The sequence below is a fragment of the Giraffa tippelskirchi genome, chromosome 1 (assembly GCF_054371585.1).
Source record: "Giraffa tippelskirchi isolate mGirTip1 chromosome 1, T2T-mGirTip1v1.2.pri, whole genome shotgun sequence".
Taxonomy (NCBI): Eukaryota; Metazoa; Chordata; class Mammalia; order Artiodactyla; family Giraffidae; genus Giraffa; species Giraffa tippelskirchi.
The window spans coordinates 168,516,761-168,533,772 of NC_137275.1; the positions used below are offsets into that span (position 1 = coordinate 168,516,761).

General features: G+C 39.3%; 1 long non-coding RNA gene across 1 annotated transcript; it reads right to left on the reverse strand.

The window, feature by feature from the left end:
• Positions 1–4,709: 4,709 nt before the first annotated feature.
• Positions 4,710–16,255, reverse strand: LOC145509371 (uncharacterized). Its single transcript, XR_014056146.1, has 2 exons — positions 15,431–16,255; positions 4,710–5,996 (listed from the first exon to the last, which is right to left on the reverse strand). It is a non-coding gene; the product is annotated as an uncharacterized LOC145509371 (long non-coding RNA).
• Between the last annotated feature and the right edge of the window lie 757 nt (positions 16,256–17,012).

Below are 17,012 nucleotides of genomic sequence, written 5' to 3' on the forward strand. Positions count from 1 at the left end.
AATAATGGAGTACTAGCTGATTTTGATTAAGCTAAACAATTTAATTTTGTGAAGGAAGACAATCATTTTATAGAATATACAGTTCCATAAAAAGACTTAATAAGTTTTAGCTAATCCTTACCTTATTTTCTTTTCTTTTAATTTACTTTTTTATTGAAGGATAATTGCTTTAAGAATTTTGTTGTTTTCTGTAAAATCTCAAAATGAATCAGCCATAGATATACATATGTTCCCTTCCTTTTGAACCTCCCCCAATCTCCCTCCCCACCTCATCCCTCTAGATTGATACAGAGCCCCTGTTTGAGTTTCCTGAGCCATACAGCAAATTCCTGTTGGCTATCTATTTTACATATGGTAATGGATGTGAGAGTTGGATGGTGAAGAAAGCTGAGAGCCGCAGAATTGATGCTTTTGAAGTGTGGTGTTGGAGAAGACTCTTGAGAGTCCCTTGGACTGCAAGGAGATACAACCAGTCCATCCTAAAGGAGATCAATTCTGGGTGTTCATTGGAAGGACTAATGTTGAAGCTGAAGCTCCAATACTTTGGCCACCTCATGCGAAGGGTTGACTCATTGGAAAAGACCCTAATGCTGGGAAGGATTGGGGGCAGGAAGAGAAGGGGACGACAGAGGATGAGATGGTTGGATGGCATCACCGACTCGACGGACATGGGTTTGGGTAAACTCCGGGAGTTGGTGAAGGACAGGGAGGCCTCACATGCTGCAGTTCATGGGGTGGCAAAGAGTCGGACACGACTGAGCGACTGAACTGAACTGAACTGAACTGAATGTAAGTTTCCACATTACTCTTTCCATACATCTCACCCTCTCCTCCCCATGTCCCTAAGTCTATATTCTATGCCTGTTTGTGCATTGCTGCCCTCTAAATAAATCCTTCAGTACCATTTTTCTAGATTCTGTATATGTGCATTAGAATACGAACTATGTGCCTTATCTTTCTCTTTCTGACTCATTTCATTCTGTATAATAGGTTCTAGGTTCAGCCACCTCATCAGAACTGACTCAAATGTGTTCCTTTTTATGGCTGAGGAATATTCCATTTTGTATATGTACCACAACTTTATTCATTCATCTGTTGATGGACATCTAGGTTGCTTTCATGTTCTAGTTATTGTAAATAGGGTTGCAATGAACAATGGGACACAAGTGTCTTTTTCAATTTTGGTCTCCTCAGGGTATATGCCTAGAGGTGGGATTGCTGGGTCATATGGTGGCTTTATTCCTGGTTTTTTAAGGAATCTTCATACCATCTTCCACAGTGGCTGTATCAATTTACATTCCCACCAACAGTGCAAGAGTGTTTCCTTTTCTCCACATCCTCTCAAGCATTTATTGTTTGTAGATTTTTTGATGATGATCATTCTGACAGATGTGAGGCGATATCTCACTGTGGTTTTGATTAGCATTTCTCTAATAATGAGCGATCTTGAGCATCTTTTCATGTATTTGTTGGCCATCTGTATGTCTTCTTTGGAGAAATGTCTATTTTGGTCTTTTTCCCATTTTTTGATTGGGTTGCTTGTTTTTCTGGCATTGAGGTGTATGAGCTGCTTGTATATATTTGAAATTAATCCTTTGTCAGTTATTTCATTTGCTATTATTTTCTCCCATTCTGACGGCTGTCTTTTCACCTTCTTACTGTTTCCTTTACTGTGCAAAAGCTTTTAAGTTTAATCAGGTCCCACATGTTTACTTTTGTTTTTAATTTCTACTACTTTAGGAGGTGAGTCATAGAGGATCTTGCTTTGATTTATGTCATCAAGTGTTCTGCCTATTTTTTCCCCTAAGTTTTACAGATTCTGGTCTTACATTTAGGTCTTTAATCCGTTTTGAGTTTATTTTTCTGTATGGTGTTAAGAAGTGTTCTAATTTTATTCTTTACATGTAGCTGTCCAGTTTTCCCAGTACCATTTATTGAAGAGGCTGTCTTTGCCTCATTGTATGTTCTAAGAAGCCTTCTTTGTCAAAACTAAGGTACCCATAGGTGCAAGGGCTTATTTCTGGGCTAGCTATCTTGTTCCACTGGTGTATATTTCTGTTTTTGTGCCAGTACCACACTGTCATAATGACTGTAGCTTTGTAGTATAATCTGAAGTCAGGAAGGTTGATTCCTCCAAATCCATTCTTCTTTCTCAAGACTGCTTTGGCTATTTGGGGTCTTTTGTGTTTCCATGAATTGTGAAAATTATTTTTTTTAGTTCTGTGAAAAATGCCATTGGTAATTCGATAGGGATCACACTGAATCTGTAGACTGCATTTGGTAGTATAGTCATTTTCACAATATTGATTCTTCCTATCCAGGAAAATGGAATATCTTTCCATCCGTTTATATCATCTTTGATTTCTTTCATCAGTGTCTTATAATTTTCTGTGTACACTTCTTTTGTCTCCTTAGGTAAGATTATTCCTAGATATTTAATTCTTTTTGTTATAATGATGAATGGGATTGATTCCTTAATTTCTATTTCTGATTTTTCATTGTTAGTATAGAGAAATGCAACTGATTTCTATGTATTGATTTTATATCCTGCAACTTTGAAAATTCACTGATTAGCTCTAGTAATTTTCTGATACTATCTTTAGGGTTTTCTATGTACAGGATCATGTAATCTGCAAACAGTAAAAGGTTTACTTCTTCTTTTCCAATCTGGATTCTTTTTATTTCTTTTTCTTCTCTTATTGCTGAAGCTAGGACTTCCAAAGCTATGTTGAATAGTAGTGGTGAAAGTGGACACCCTTATCTTGTCCCTTATCTTAGGGGAAATGCTTTCAGTTTTTCATTGAGAATAATGTTTGCTGTAAACTTATCATATATGGCCTTTACTACATTGAGGAAGGTTCCTTCTATGCCCATTTCTTGAAGAGATTTAATCACACATGGGTGCCGAAATTTGTCAAAGGCTTTTTCTGCATCTATTGAGATGATCATATGGTTTTTACCTTTCAATTTGTTAATACGGTGCATCACATTGTTAGATTTGCGTATATTGAAGAATCCTTGCTTTCCTGGAAAAAAAACAACTTGATCATGGTGTATGAGCTTTTTTATGTGTTTCTGAATTCTGCTTGCTAAAATTTTGTTGAGGATTTTTGCATCTATGTTCTTCAGTGAAATTGGCCTGTAGTTTTCTTTCTTTGGGTTGTTTTTGTCTGGTTTTGATATCAGGGTAATGATGGCCTCATAGAATGAGTTTGAAAGTGTTCCTTCCTCTGCAATTTTTGAAAGAGTTTTAGAAGGCTAAGCATTAGCTCTTCTCTAAATGTTTGACAAAATTCTCCTGTGAAGCCATCTGGTCCTGTGCTTTTGTTTTTTGGGAGATTTTTGATCACAGCTTCAATTTCAGTGCTTGTAATAGGTTTGTTCATAATTTCTATTTCTTCCTGGTTCAGTCTTCAAAGATAGAATTTTTGTAAGAATCTGTCCATTTCTTCCAGGTTATCCATTTTATTGTCAGATAGTTGTTCATAATAGTCTCTTATAATCTTTTGTATTTCTGCATTGTCTGTAACATCTTTTTCATTTCTAATTTTGCTGATTTGATTCTTCTCTCTTTTTTTCTTGATGAGTCTGGCTAAATGTTGCTCAATTTTTTTCATCTTCTCATAGAACCAGCTTTTAATTTTATTATCTTTACTACTGCTTCTCTCATTTCTTTTTCATTTATTTCTGCTTGGATCTTTATGATTTCTTTCCTACTACGGTTTTTGGGATTATTTTGTTCTTCTTTTTCCAGTTGTTTTAGGTGTAAAGATAGGTTATCTATTTGATGTTTTTCTTGTTTCTTGAGGTAGGATTGTATTGCTATAAACTTCCCTCTTAGAACTGCTTTTGCTGCATCCCATAGGTTTTGAGTTGTCATGCTTTCATTGTCATTTGTTTCTAGAAATTTTTTTATTTCCCTTTTGATTTCTTCAGTAATCTGTTGGTTATTTAGTAATGTGTTGCTTAATCTCCATGTGTTTGTGTTTCTTACAGTATTTTTCTTGTAATTAATATTTAGTCTCATAGTGTTGTGGTCAGAGAAGATTCTTAATACAATTTCAACTTTCTTAAATTTACTGAGGTTTGATTTGTGACCCAAGATGTGGTCTATCCTGGAGAATGTTCCATGTGACTTATCTAATGTATCATTTAAGGCTTGTGTTTCCTTATTAATTTTCTGTTTTGATGATCTGTCCATTGGTGTGAGTAGGGTGTTAAAGTCTCCTACTATTATTGTGTTACTGTCAAGTTCTCCTTTTATGTCTGTGTTTGTCTTATGTATTGAGGTGTTCCTATGTTCAGTGCATATATATTTACTATTGTTATGTCTTCCTCATGGATTGATCCCCAGATCATTATGTACTGTCCTTATCTCTTGTAATCTTCTTTAAGGTCTATTTTGTCTGATATGAGGATTGCTATTCCAGCTTTCTTTTGCTTCCCATTTCCATGGAATATATTTTTCCATCTCTCGCTTTCAGTCTATATGTGTCTTTAGGTCTGAAGTGGATTTCTTGTAGACAACATTTATATGAGTCTTGTTTTTGTATCCATTCAGCCAGTCTGTGTCTTTTGGTTGGAGTATTTACATTTAAAGTAATTATTGATATATATGTTCCTATTGCCATTTTCTTAATTGTTTGTCATTGATTTTGTAGATCTTTTTTCTTCTCTTGTATTTTTTAACTGTATAAGTCCCTTTAACATTTGTTGTAAAGCTGGTTTGGTGGTACTGAATTCTCTTACTTTTGCTTGTCTGAAAAGCTTTTTACTTTTCCATCAGTTGTGAATGAGATCCTTGCCAGGTCCAGTAATCTTAGCTTAGACTTTTCCCTTTCACTACTTTAAATATATCCTGCCATTCCCTTCTGGCCTGCAGAGTTTCTGCTGAAAGATCAGCTGTTAAGCATATGGGGTTTCCCTTGTATGTTACTTGTTGCTTCTCCCTTGATGCTTTTAATATTCTTTCTTTGTGCTTAGTCTTTGTTAGTTTGATTAGTATGTTTCTTGGTATGTTTCTTCTTGAGTTTATCCTGTATGGGACTCTTTGGACTTGAGTCTTGGACTTGATTGACTGTTTCCTTTTCCATGTTGGGGAAATTTTCAACTATAATCTCTTCAAAAACTTTCTCATATCCTTTCTTTTTCTCTTCTTCTTCTGGGACCCCTATATTTCAAATGTTGGTGTGTTCAATATTGTCCTAGAGGTCTCTTAGACTGTACTCAGTTCTTTTCATTCTTTTTACTTTATTCCGCTCTTCAGAAGTTATTTCCACCATTTTATCTTCCAGCTCACTGATTCGTTCTTCTGCTTCAGATATTCTGCTATTGATTCCTTCAAGAGTATTTTTAATTTCAGTAATTGTGTTGTTTGTCTATGTATGTTTATTCTTTAATTCTTCTAGGTCTTTGTTAATTGATTCTTGCATTTCCTCCATTTTGTTTTCAAGGTTTTGGATCATGTTTCCTATCATTATTCTGAATTCTTTTTCAGGTAGTTTGCCTATTTCTTCTTCATCTATTTGGACTTCTGTTTTCTAGTTTGTTGCTTCATTAGTGTAGTATTTCTCTACCTTTTCATTATTTTCTCTTTTAACTTATTGTGTTTGAGGTCACCTTTCCCAGACTTCAAGGTTGAATTCTTTCTTCCTTCTGGTTTCTGCCCTCCTATGGTTGGTCCAGGGGTTTGTGTGAGCTTCCTATAGGGTGAGATTTGTGCTTAGTTTTTGTTTGTTTGTTTTTCCTTTGATGACCAAGACTTAGTGAGGTGGTAATCCTGTCTGTTGATAACTGAGTTGTATTTTTGTTTTGTTTGTTGTTTATATGAGGCGTCCTGCACAGGGTGATACTGGTGGTTGTGTGATGCCAGGTCTTGTATTCAAGTGGTTTCCTTTGTGTGAGTTGTCACTATTTGATACTCCCCAGGATTAGTTCTCTGATAGTCTAGGGTCTTGGAGTCAGTGCTCCCACTCCAAAGGCTCAGGGCTTGATCTCTGGTCAGGAATGAAGATTCCACAAGTGGTTTGTTATGGCATTAAGTGAGATTAAAACAAATATCCAAAAATGGTAAACTAAAGATGAACCCCTGGCAAATGGCGGTTACAAAACCAGGCAAATAATAATTAAAATAATGGAATAGACACATATACATATACACCCATGAACAAAGTCAGAACAGTCCAACAAAAATAAAGTACAGTAGATTGACCTGGCAAACAAAGGAAATAAAAAATTATATTTACCAGTTAAGAACAAAACTAACTAAAGCACGAAGTGGAAAGCAAAACTAAAGGAAGGTGCCAAGTAGGAAATAAGAAAATGAAAACAAAATTAACAAATATGTTGAGAGGAAACAAAAGAAAGAATAGATATGCAAAGTTAAATAGAGGTAGATGAAGAAGATTTATATACATTAAAGATTAAGGCAGATTCTCTCTCAAACCCAAGCTCATCAAGCTACAGAGGTACAGGAAGAATTGCAACCTTCCCACGAGTGTCTGTGTGGGATGCTGGGCATCTGCACGGGACGCTGGTATCATCTAGAGGTCTGGAGGAGGGGCTAAGATGGCAGAGGAATAGGACGGGGAGACCACTCTCTCCTCCACAAATTTATCGAAAGAACATCTGAATGCTGAGCAAACTTCACAAAACTACTTCTGAACGCTGGCAGAGGACGTCAGGCATCCAGAGAGACAGCGCATTATCTTCGAAAGCAGGTAGGAGAAATTATAAAAGATAAAAAGAGAGACTAAAGAGTTAAGGACAGAGATCCGTTCTGGAGAGGGAGTCGTAAAAGAAGAGAAATTTCCAAGCACCAGGAAACCCTCTCACCGGCGGGTTTGGGGGAAGATTTCGAATCTCAGAGGGCAACATAACTGGGAGAAAAAATAAATAAAACCCACACATTACGTGCCTAAAGGCAACTCCCAGCAAAGAACCCCAGACGCTCGCATCCGCCACCAGCAAGTGGGGGCTGAACGGAGACGAGCGGGCGGCACTGCTTAGGGTAAGGACTGGGCCTGAACGCCCTGAGGGCAATCTGAGGTAGCTAACGCCAGATAGCAACCTAAACTGTGGGACAGCCAGAAAGAGAGAACTATCCCGCGAAAAGCCCAAATCTAAGGCACTGCCAGCCCACTCACAGAACAAAGGACTGAGCGATACCAGAGGAGAGCTAGCCGGCTGCGGATCACCCCAACCCCCGCCAGACACAGCAGGCAGGCAGGGCCGCCAGAGCCGGAAAGGGGAAAACTCGGCCCCAGAGAGGGCACCGCCTACCAATCTGCAAACAGGCCCCCAGTTTCTAAGCAAAGACTGCCTGAGATCCAGAAGGGTCGACAGCCGCCAGGAGGGTCGCAGCCAGAGACCAGCTCCCCAGAACCGACACAAAGCACACCGGAGCCGGGCGCGCCCGTAAACCGAGGCGGGGACCAGGGAGGTGATAAGCCGCACCGCCCCAACAGGGGAGAGTGCACTCGCCAAACTCCTGGCTGCCTGAGCTGCTCTGACCGGAACGGCACAAACCTAGGGCGCAACCGAGTCTGCGCCTTTGTGGAGTACCTGGGAACCTGAACCTGACTGGCTTAGACCTGGGAAGTGCATGCATCTCAGGGCCCACTCCCCGGCCAAGTAACCTGAAGCCTGAGCAGGGTAGATGGGGAAAGCACACACGCCGTGAGCGGGGGTGAACCCAGTGTGGCTGAGACACTGGGAGCTCGCCACACACACGCCAGTGATATAGGTTTGCAGTGTTCCTCCCTCCCCACAGCACGACTGAACAAGCGAACCTAAAGAGACCACCTCCGCCCCTTTGTGGCAGGGCGGAAACTAGATACTGAAGAGACCTCCAAACAGAAGCCAAATAAACAGAGGGAAGCACATTGGAAGTGACAGGCCAACAGATTAAAATCCCTGTAGTTAACACCGACTGCATTGAAAGGGGCCTATAGATCTTGAAAAGTATAAGCAGGAACAAGGACCTATCTGAAACTGAACAGACCCCACACTGCTCACAACAGCTCCAGAGAAAGTCCGGGATATATATTTTTACTATTATCTTTTTTTTTTAATTTTTTTCTTTCTTTTTTCTTTAAGTCCTCTATTACACCTTTAATTTTCATTTTCATAACCCACTATTACCTTGCAAAAAAAAAAAACCCTATTTTTAAAGAAAACTGCATACATATATCTTATACCTTTTGTGTTTTCTTTTTTTTTTTTTTACTGTTTTTTTCCTGTTTTACTTTTTTTACTGTTTCTTTTTTTACTGTTTTACTGTTTTTTTTCTTTTTACACTGTTTTCTTTTTTCTTTTTTTATATTGTATGTTTTATAAGAGTCTAACCTCTACTCTAGATTTTTAATCTTTGTTTTACATATTTGATATCAATTTTGTACATTTAAGAATCCAATCTTTAGTACCCATTTTTACTCAGGAGTGTGATTACTGGCTTGATTACTCTCTCCCCCAGGGAACCTCTATCTCCCACCCTCCTCCTTCTCTTCTCAACCCAATTCTGTGAATCTCTGAGGGTGTTCTGGGTACCGGAGAACACTTCGGGAACAGAATACTGCCCAGCTCTCTCTCTCCCCTCTTGATTCCTCCCTTTCTACTCATGCTCACCTCTATTACCTTCCTCCCCGCTCTCTTTGTATCTCTGTGAACCGCTCTGAGGGTTCCAGACTGTGGAGAGCACAGAGGGAAGTGCTTACTGGCTAGACTGCTCTCTCCACGTTTGAGTCCCCCTCTTCTCCTCCTGGTCACCTCAAACTCCCCTCCCCCCACTTCACCTCTCCATGTAACTCAGTGAACCTTTCTGGGTATCCCTCACTGTGGAGAATCTTTTCACCATTAACCTAAAAGTTTTATTATTGATGCTGTATGGATGGAGAAGTCTTGAGGCTACTGCAAAAATAAGACTGAAAGACAGGGGAAACATTAGTTAATAAGAGATCATCCAATAGCCTACACATATACACTGAAACCAAGCTTTACCCAAGAGCCAATAAGTTCCAGAGCAAGACATACCACGCAAATTCTCCAGCAACACAGGAACATAGCCCTGAGCATCAATATACAGGCTGCCCAGAGGCACACCAAATCCATAGACATCTCAAAACTCAATACTGGACACTCCATTGCACTCTAGAGAGAAGAAATCCAGCTCCACCCACCAGAACACCGACACAAGCTCCCTCAACCAGGAAACCTTGACAAGCCACCCGTCCAACCCCACCCACAGTGAGGAACCTCCACAATAAAGAGGAATTTCAAACTACCAGAATACAGAAAGGCCACGCCTAACACAGCAATCTAAACAAGATGAAAAGGCAGAGAAATACTCAGCAAGTAAAGGAAAATGAGAAATGCCCACAAAACCAAACAAAAGAGGAGGAGATAGGGAATCTATCTGAAAAAGAATTTAGAATAATGATAATAAAAATGATCCAAAATCTTGAAAGCAAAATGGAGTTACAGATAAATAGCCTGGAGACAAGGATTGAGAAGATGCAAGAAATGTTTATCAAGGACCTAGAAGAAATAAAAAGGAGTCAATATAGAATGAATAATGAAATAAAGGAGATAAAAGACACTCTGGAGGGAACCAACAGTAGAATAACGGAGGCAGAAGATAGGATAAGTGAGGTAGATGATAGAATGGTGGAAATAAACGAAGCAGAGAGGAAAAAAGAAAAAAGAATCAAAAGAAATGAGGAAAACCTCAGGGACCTCTGGGACAATATGAAACGCCCCAACATTCGAATGATAGGAGTCCCAGAAGAAGAAGATAAAAGGAAAGGCCATGAAAAAATACTCGAGGAGATAATAGTTGAAAATTTCCCTAAAGTGAGGTAGGAAATAGTCACAGAAGTCCAAGAAAACCAGAGAGTCCCAAACAGGATAAACCCAAGGCGAAACACCCCAAGACACATATTAATCAAATTAACAGAGATCAAACACAAAGAACAAATATTAAAAGCAGCAAGGAAAAACAACAAATAACACACAAGGGGATCCCTATAAGGATAACAGCTGATCTTTCAATAGCAACTCTTCAGGCTAGAAGGGAATGGCAGGACATACTTAAAGTAATGAAAGAGAATAATCTACAACCCAGATTACTGTACCCAGCAAGGATCTCATTCAGATATGAAGGAGAATTCAAAAGCTTTACAGAGAAGCAAGAGCTGAGGGAATTCAGCACCACCAAACCAGCTCTCCAGCAAATGCTAAAGGATCTTCTCTAAACAGGAAACACAGAAAGGATGTTTCAACACGAACTCAAAACAACAAAGTAAATGGCAACGGGATCATACTTATCAATAATTACCTTAAATGTAAATGGGTTGAATGCCCCAACCAAAAGACAAAGGCTGGCTGAATGGATACAAAAACAAGACCCCTATATATGCTGTCTACAAGAGACCCACCTCAAAACTAGGGACACATACAGACTGAAAGTGAAGGGATGGAAAAATATATTTCATGCAAATGGAGACCAAAAGAAAGCAGGAGTCGCAATACTCATTTCAGATAAAATAGACTTTAAAATAAAGGCTGTGAAAAGGGACAAAGAAGGACACTACATAATGATCAAAGGATCAATCCAAGAAGAAGATGTAACAATTATAAATATATATGCACATAGGAGCACCACAATATATAAGGCAAATACTAACAAGTATGAAAGGGGAAATTAACAATAACACAATAATAGTGGGAGACTTTAATACTCCACTCACACATATGGATAGATCAACTAAACAGAAAATTAACAAGGAAACACAAACTTTAAATGATACAATAGACAAATTAGATTTAACTGATATTTACAGGACTTTCCACCCCAAAACAATCAATTTCACCTTTTTGTCAAGTGCACACGGAACTTTCTCCAGGATAGATCACATCCTGGGCCATAAATCTAGCCTTGGTAAATTCCAAAAAATTGAAATCATCCCAGCCATCTTCTCTGACCACAATGCAGTAAGATTAGACCTCAATTACAGGAAAAAAACTATTAAAAATTCCACATAGGGAGGCTAAACAACACGCTTCTGAATAACCAACAAATCACAGAAGAAATCAAAAAAGAAATCAAATTATGCATAGAAACGAATGAAAATGAAAACACAACAACCCAAAACCTATGGGACACTGTAAAAGCAATGCTAAGGGGAAGGTTCATAGCAATACAGGCATACCTCAAGAAACAAGAAAAAAATCAAATAAATAACCTATCTCTACACCTAAAGCAACTAGCGAAGGAAGAAATGAAGAATCCCAGGGTCAGTAGAAGGAAAAAAATCTTAAAAATTAGGGCAGAAATAAATGCAAAAGAAACAAAAGAGACCATAGCAAAAATCAACAAAACTAAAAGCTGGTTTTTCGAGAAGATAAACAAAATTGACAAACCATTAGCCAGATTCATCAAGAAACAAAGGGAGAAGAATCAGATCAACAAAATTAGAAATGAAAATGGAGACATCACAACAGACTACACAGAAATACAAAGGGTCATAAGAGACTACTACCAACAGCTATATGCCAATAAAATGGACAACTTGGAAGAAATGGACAAATTCTTAGAAAAGTATACCTTTCCAAAACTGAACCAGGAAGAAATAGAAGATCTTAACAGACCCACCACAAGCACGGAAATCGAAACTGTAATCAGAAATCTTCCAGCAAACAAAAGCCCAGGACCAGACGGCTTCACAGCAGAATTCTACCAAAAATTTAGAGAAGAGCTAACACCTATCCTACTCAAACTCTTCCAGAAAATTGCAGAAGATGGTAAACTTCCAAACTCATTCTATGAGGCCACCATCACCCTAATTCCAAAACCAGACAAAGATGCCACAAAAGAAGAAAACTACAGGCCAATATCACTGATGAACATAGATGCAAAAATACTTAATAAAATTCTAGCAAACAGAATCCAACATCATATTAAAAAGATCATACATCATGACCAAGTGGGCATTATCCCAGGAATGCAAGGTTTCTTTAACATCCGCAAATCAATCAATGTAATACACCACATTAACAAACTGAAAGATAAAAACCATATGATTATCTCAATAGATGCAGAAAAAGCCTTTGACAAAATTCAACATCCATTTATGATAAAAACCCTCCAGAAAGCAGGAATAGAAGGAACATAATAAAAGCTATATATGACAAACCCACAGCAAACATTATCCTCAATGGTGAAAAATTGAAAGCATTTCCCCTAAAGTCAGGAACAAGGCAAGGATGCTCACTTTCACCACTACTATTCAACATAGTTCTGGAAGTTTTGGCCACAGCAATCAGAGCGGAAAAAGAAATAAAAGGAATACAGATAGGAAAAGAAGAAGTAAAACTCTCACTGTTTGCAGATGACATGATCCTCTACATAGAAAACCCTAAAGATTCTACCAGAAAATTACTAGAGCTCATCAATGAATATAGTAAAGTTGCAGGATATAAAATTAACACACAAAAATCCCTTGCATTCCTATACTCCAATAATGAGAAAACAGAAAGAGAAATTAAGGAAACAATACCATTCACCATTGCAACAAAAAGAATAAAATACTTAGGAATATATCTACCTAAAGAAACAAAAGACTTATATATAGAAAACCATAAAACACTGATGAAAGAAATCAAAGAGGACACAAACAGATGGAGAAATATACCGTGTCCATGGATTGGAAGAATTAATATAGTGAAAATGAGTATACTACCCAAAGCAATCTATAGATTCAATGCAATCCCTATCAAGCTACCAATGGTATTTTTCACAGAACTAGAACAAATCATTTCACAATTTGTATGGAAATATAAGAAACCTCGAATAGCCAAAGCAATCTTGAGAAAGAAGAATGGAACTGGAGCAATCAACCTGCCTGACTTCAGGCTCTACTACAAAGCCACAGTCATCAAGACAGTATGGTACTGGCACAAAGATAAAAATATAGATCAATGGAACAAAATAGAAAGCCCAGAGATAAACCCTATGGACACCTTATCTTCGACAAAGGAGGCAAGAATATACAATGGAGAAAAGACAATCTCTTTAACAAGTGGTGCTGGGAAAACTGGTCAACCACTTGTAAAAGAATGAAACTAGAACACTTCCTAACACCATACACAAAAATAAACTCAAAATGGATTAAAGATCTAAATGTAAGACGAGAAACTATAAAACTCCTAGAGGAAAACATAGGCAAAACACTCTCTGACATAAATCACAGCAGGATCCTCCATGACCCACCTCCCCGAATGTTGGAAATAAAAGCAAAAATAAACAAATGGAACCTAATTAAAATTAAAAGCTTTTGCACAAAAAAGGAAACTATAAGCAAGGTGAAAAGAGAGCCTTGAGAATGGGAGAAAATAATAGCAAACGCAACAGACAAACAATTAATCTCAAAAATATACAAGCAACTCCTGCAGCTGAATTTCAGAAAAATAAACAACCCAATCAAAAAATGGGCCAAAGAACTAAACAGACATTTCTCCAAATAAGACATACAGATGGCTAACAAACACATGAAAAGATGCTCAACATCACTCATTATTAGAGAAATGCAAATCAAAACCACAATGAGGTACCATTACACACCAGTCAGAATGGCTGCTATCCAAAAGTCTACAAGCAATAAATGCTGGAGAGGGTGCGGTGAAAAGGGAACCCTCTTACACTGTTGGTGGGAATGCAAACTAGTACAGCCACTATGGAGAACAGTGTGGAGATTCCTTAAAAAACTGGGAATAGAACTGCCATATGACCCAGCAATCCCACTGCTGGGCATACACACCGAGGAAACCAGAATTGAAAGAGACGCATGTACCCCAATGTTCATCGCAGCACTGTTTACAATAGCCAGGACATGGAAGCAACCTAGATGTCCATCAGCAGACGAATGGATAAGGAAGCTGTGGTACATATACACAATGGAATATTACTCACCCATTAAAAAAATACATTTGAATTGGTTCTATTGAGATGGATGAAACTGGAGCCCACAATACAGAGTGAAGCAAGCCAGAAAGAAAAACACCAATACAGTATACTAATGCATATATATGGAATTTGAAAGATGGTAACGATAACCCTATATGCGAGACAGAATAAGAGACACAGATGATAGAACAGTCTTATGGACTCTGAGGGAGAAGGTGAGGGTGGGACGTTCTGGGAGAATAGCATTGAAACATGTATATTATCATATGTGAAACAGAACACCATACCATGTTCAATGCATGAGACAAATGCTCAGGGCTGGGGCAATGGGATGACCCAGAGGGATGGGAAGGGGAGGGAGGTGGGAGGGGGGTCCAGAAAGGGGAACACATGTAAACCCATGGCTGATTCATGTCAATGTATGGCAAAAACTACTACAATATTGTAAAGTAATTAGCCCTCAACTAAAATAAATAAATTTATTTAAAAAAAAAAAAGATTAACTGCAAGGGGAAAAGAACAGTAGGAAAGATAAACAAAGGAATAAATGTAGAAAAATTATAATAGGTTTAAAAAGTTAAAATTATAAAAAAGAGAAAATAAAAGTAAGAAAGTAAAAAGAAAAAAGAAGAAAGTAAAAAGGGGGAGAAAAAAGGAAAACTCCACAGAACTGCAAAAGCCCACCATAGAGGCAGAGGTTTACAAATAACAATAAAAGTGTGACTGAATATACACGTATACATATACACCCATAAGCAAAATCAAAACAGTCCACAAAAAATAGAGTACAATAGACTGACCTGGCAAACAAAGGAAACCAAAAATTATGTCTACCAGAACAAAACTAACTAAAGCACAAACTGGAAAACAAAACTAGAGCAAGGTGCCAATCGGGGAATAAAGCAATGAAAATAAAACTAACAAACATGTTGACAGGAAAGGAGAGAAAGAAAAGAAAGAAAGAATAGATATGCAAAGTTAAATAGAGGTAGATAAAGAAGATTTATACACATTAAAGGTTAACTTCAAGGGGAAAAGAACAGTAGGAAAAGCACACAAAAGAATAAATGTAGAAAAAATTATAATAGGTTTAAAAAATTAAAATTAAAAAAAGAAAAAAAAAAAGGAAAACTCCATAGAACTGCAAAAACCCAACGTAGAGGCAGAGGTTTATAACAACAAAATAAAATGTGACTGAGGAAAAAAAAATGGTCAAAAGCTTAATTGGATTTCTTAGTACCAATAAAATTGACAACTACAACAGAGGGGGGAAAAAAGGAAAAAGAAAAAAAAAATCCAAAGAATTTGACAGAACAAGTCAAAACATAAGAATAATCAATATTTTTCTTGAGTCACAGCTGTCAGAGTCCTTTCCCTCGCTGGGAGTCACAGTCCACCTCACCTCCCTAGGATGCCCTCCAATACTCTGCTGGTCTCTGGACCTGCTATGGAGGCAGTTCAGATTCTAACCTGGTCCTGCTCCTCTGTGTTCTTGCCTCCAATGTCCACAGCTGTTGGAACTAGTGTGTGTTCTTTTGTGGGAGCTCTCAATGACCTTTTATATATTCCATAAAAACAGAGTCTGCCTAGTTGATCGTGTGGATTTAATCTGCAGCTTGTACAGCTGGTGGGAAGGTTTTGGGTCTTCTTCCTTAGTCACACGGCACCTGGGTTTCAATTGTGGTTTTATTTCCACCTCTGCATGGGGGTCGTCCACTGCAATTTGCTCCTGAGGCTACCCTGGAGGACTTGGATTGCCCCTGTGCAAGCCAGGTGTGGAGGTGTTGCAGCTGCTTGGGTTGCAGGTGTTCTGGCAGCACCAGGTACTCAGGGGGTTGGCCACTAGGGCAGCAGGAAATATAGTGCTATAGAAGGGTATGACAACCAGTATTGGGCAATACACTCCAGTATTCTTGCCTGGAGAACCCCCCTCCCTGACAGAGAAGCCTGGCACAGTCTACAGGGTCACAAAGTGTCAGACACGACTGAAGTGACCCTCCGTGCATATACGCAAGACCTTTTTTGCCTGTGGCAGCTCTGCCTCAGTGAGGGTTGAGCGTGAAGGTGGCGCAGCTGCTTGGCTTGTGGGGATCCTGGCAGTGCCAAGTGTGCAGAGACACGGACTGCCTTGGCTGCAGGAGTTATGGCCCTATCAGAGTCTTTTTTCAAGCCTCTTGTAGCTGGCGATCAGAAGGCCTCCTTGGCCAGTCTTTCTCCGTACCTCCACCAGTTCAGGCACGTAGAGGGACCCCCCTGGCTGGTGTCCTACTTTGTAGATCGGTGTGTCAGGCACTTAAAGGGGCACCCTGGGTGGGGTCCTACTCTGTAGTTCAGTGCATCAGGCGTTTGATGGGCCAGCCTCTCTATTGTTCAACTGTCAATTATGGCGTGTCGGTGGGGAGAGTCACACATACACCCGCTACGTGTGACTCAGCAGTATGCCTTGCTTCCATGGCTGCCCAGCTTTCCTCCACAGGCATTTCCCACCACAGTCTCCTCCCTCACACCACCTCAATCTGTCTCTCTGCAGTCAACAGCAGCCCTTGTTCTAGGATTGCTCCACAATCCCTAAACTCAAACTTCCAGCTGGTGCACCTTCCTGGGGATCTACTCCCTGTCCAGGGTATGTATGGCTGAGGCAAGGACTGTCTGGTTCTCATTCCATTTAGGCTGCCACAGATCGGCTGTTTCACTCCCAGCCTTAAATGTTTCCCCTCTGACTCAGACAACTGCCCTGATGTGGGGATCGAACCCCTGCTTCAGTTTCCCCACCCACTGAGGGCAGGTCCAGTCCTACTAACACTCCTGTTGTTCCTCCTAGTTCCTCCGTCCTACCAAGTTTTGCGTGGGTTTATATATTCTTTCGGAGAAGGCAATGGCACCCCACTCCAGTACTCTTGCCTGGAAAATCCCATGGACGGAGGAGCCTGGTAGGCTACAGTCTATGGGGTCGCTAAGAGTCGGACACGACTGAGCAACTTCACTTTCACTTTTCCCTTTCATGCACTGGAGAAGGAAATGGCAACCCACTCAAGTATTCTTGCCTGGAGAA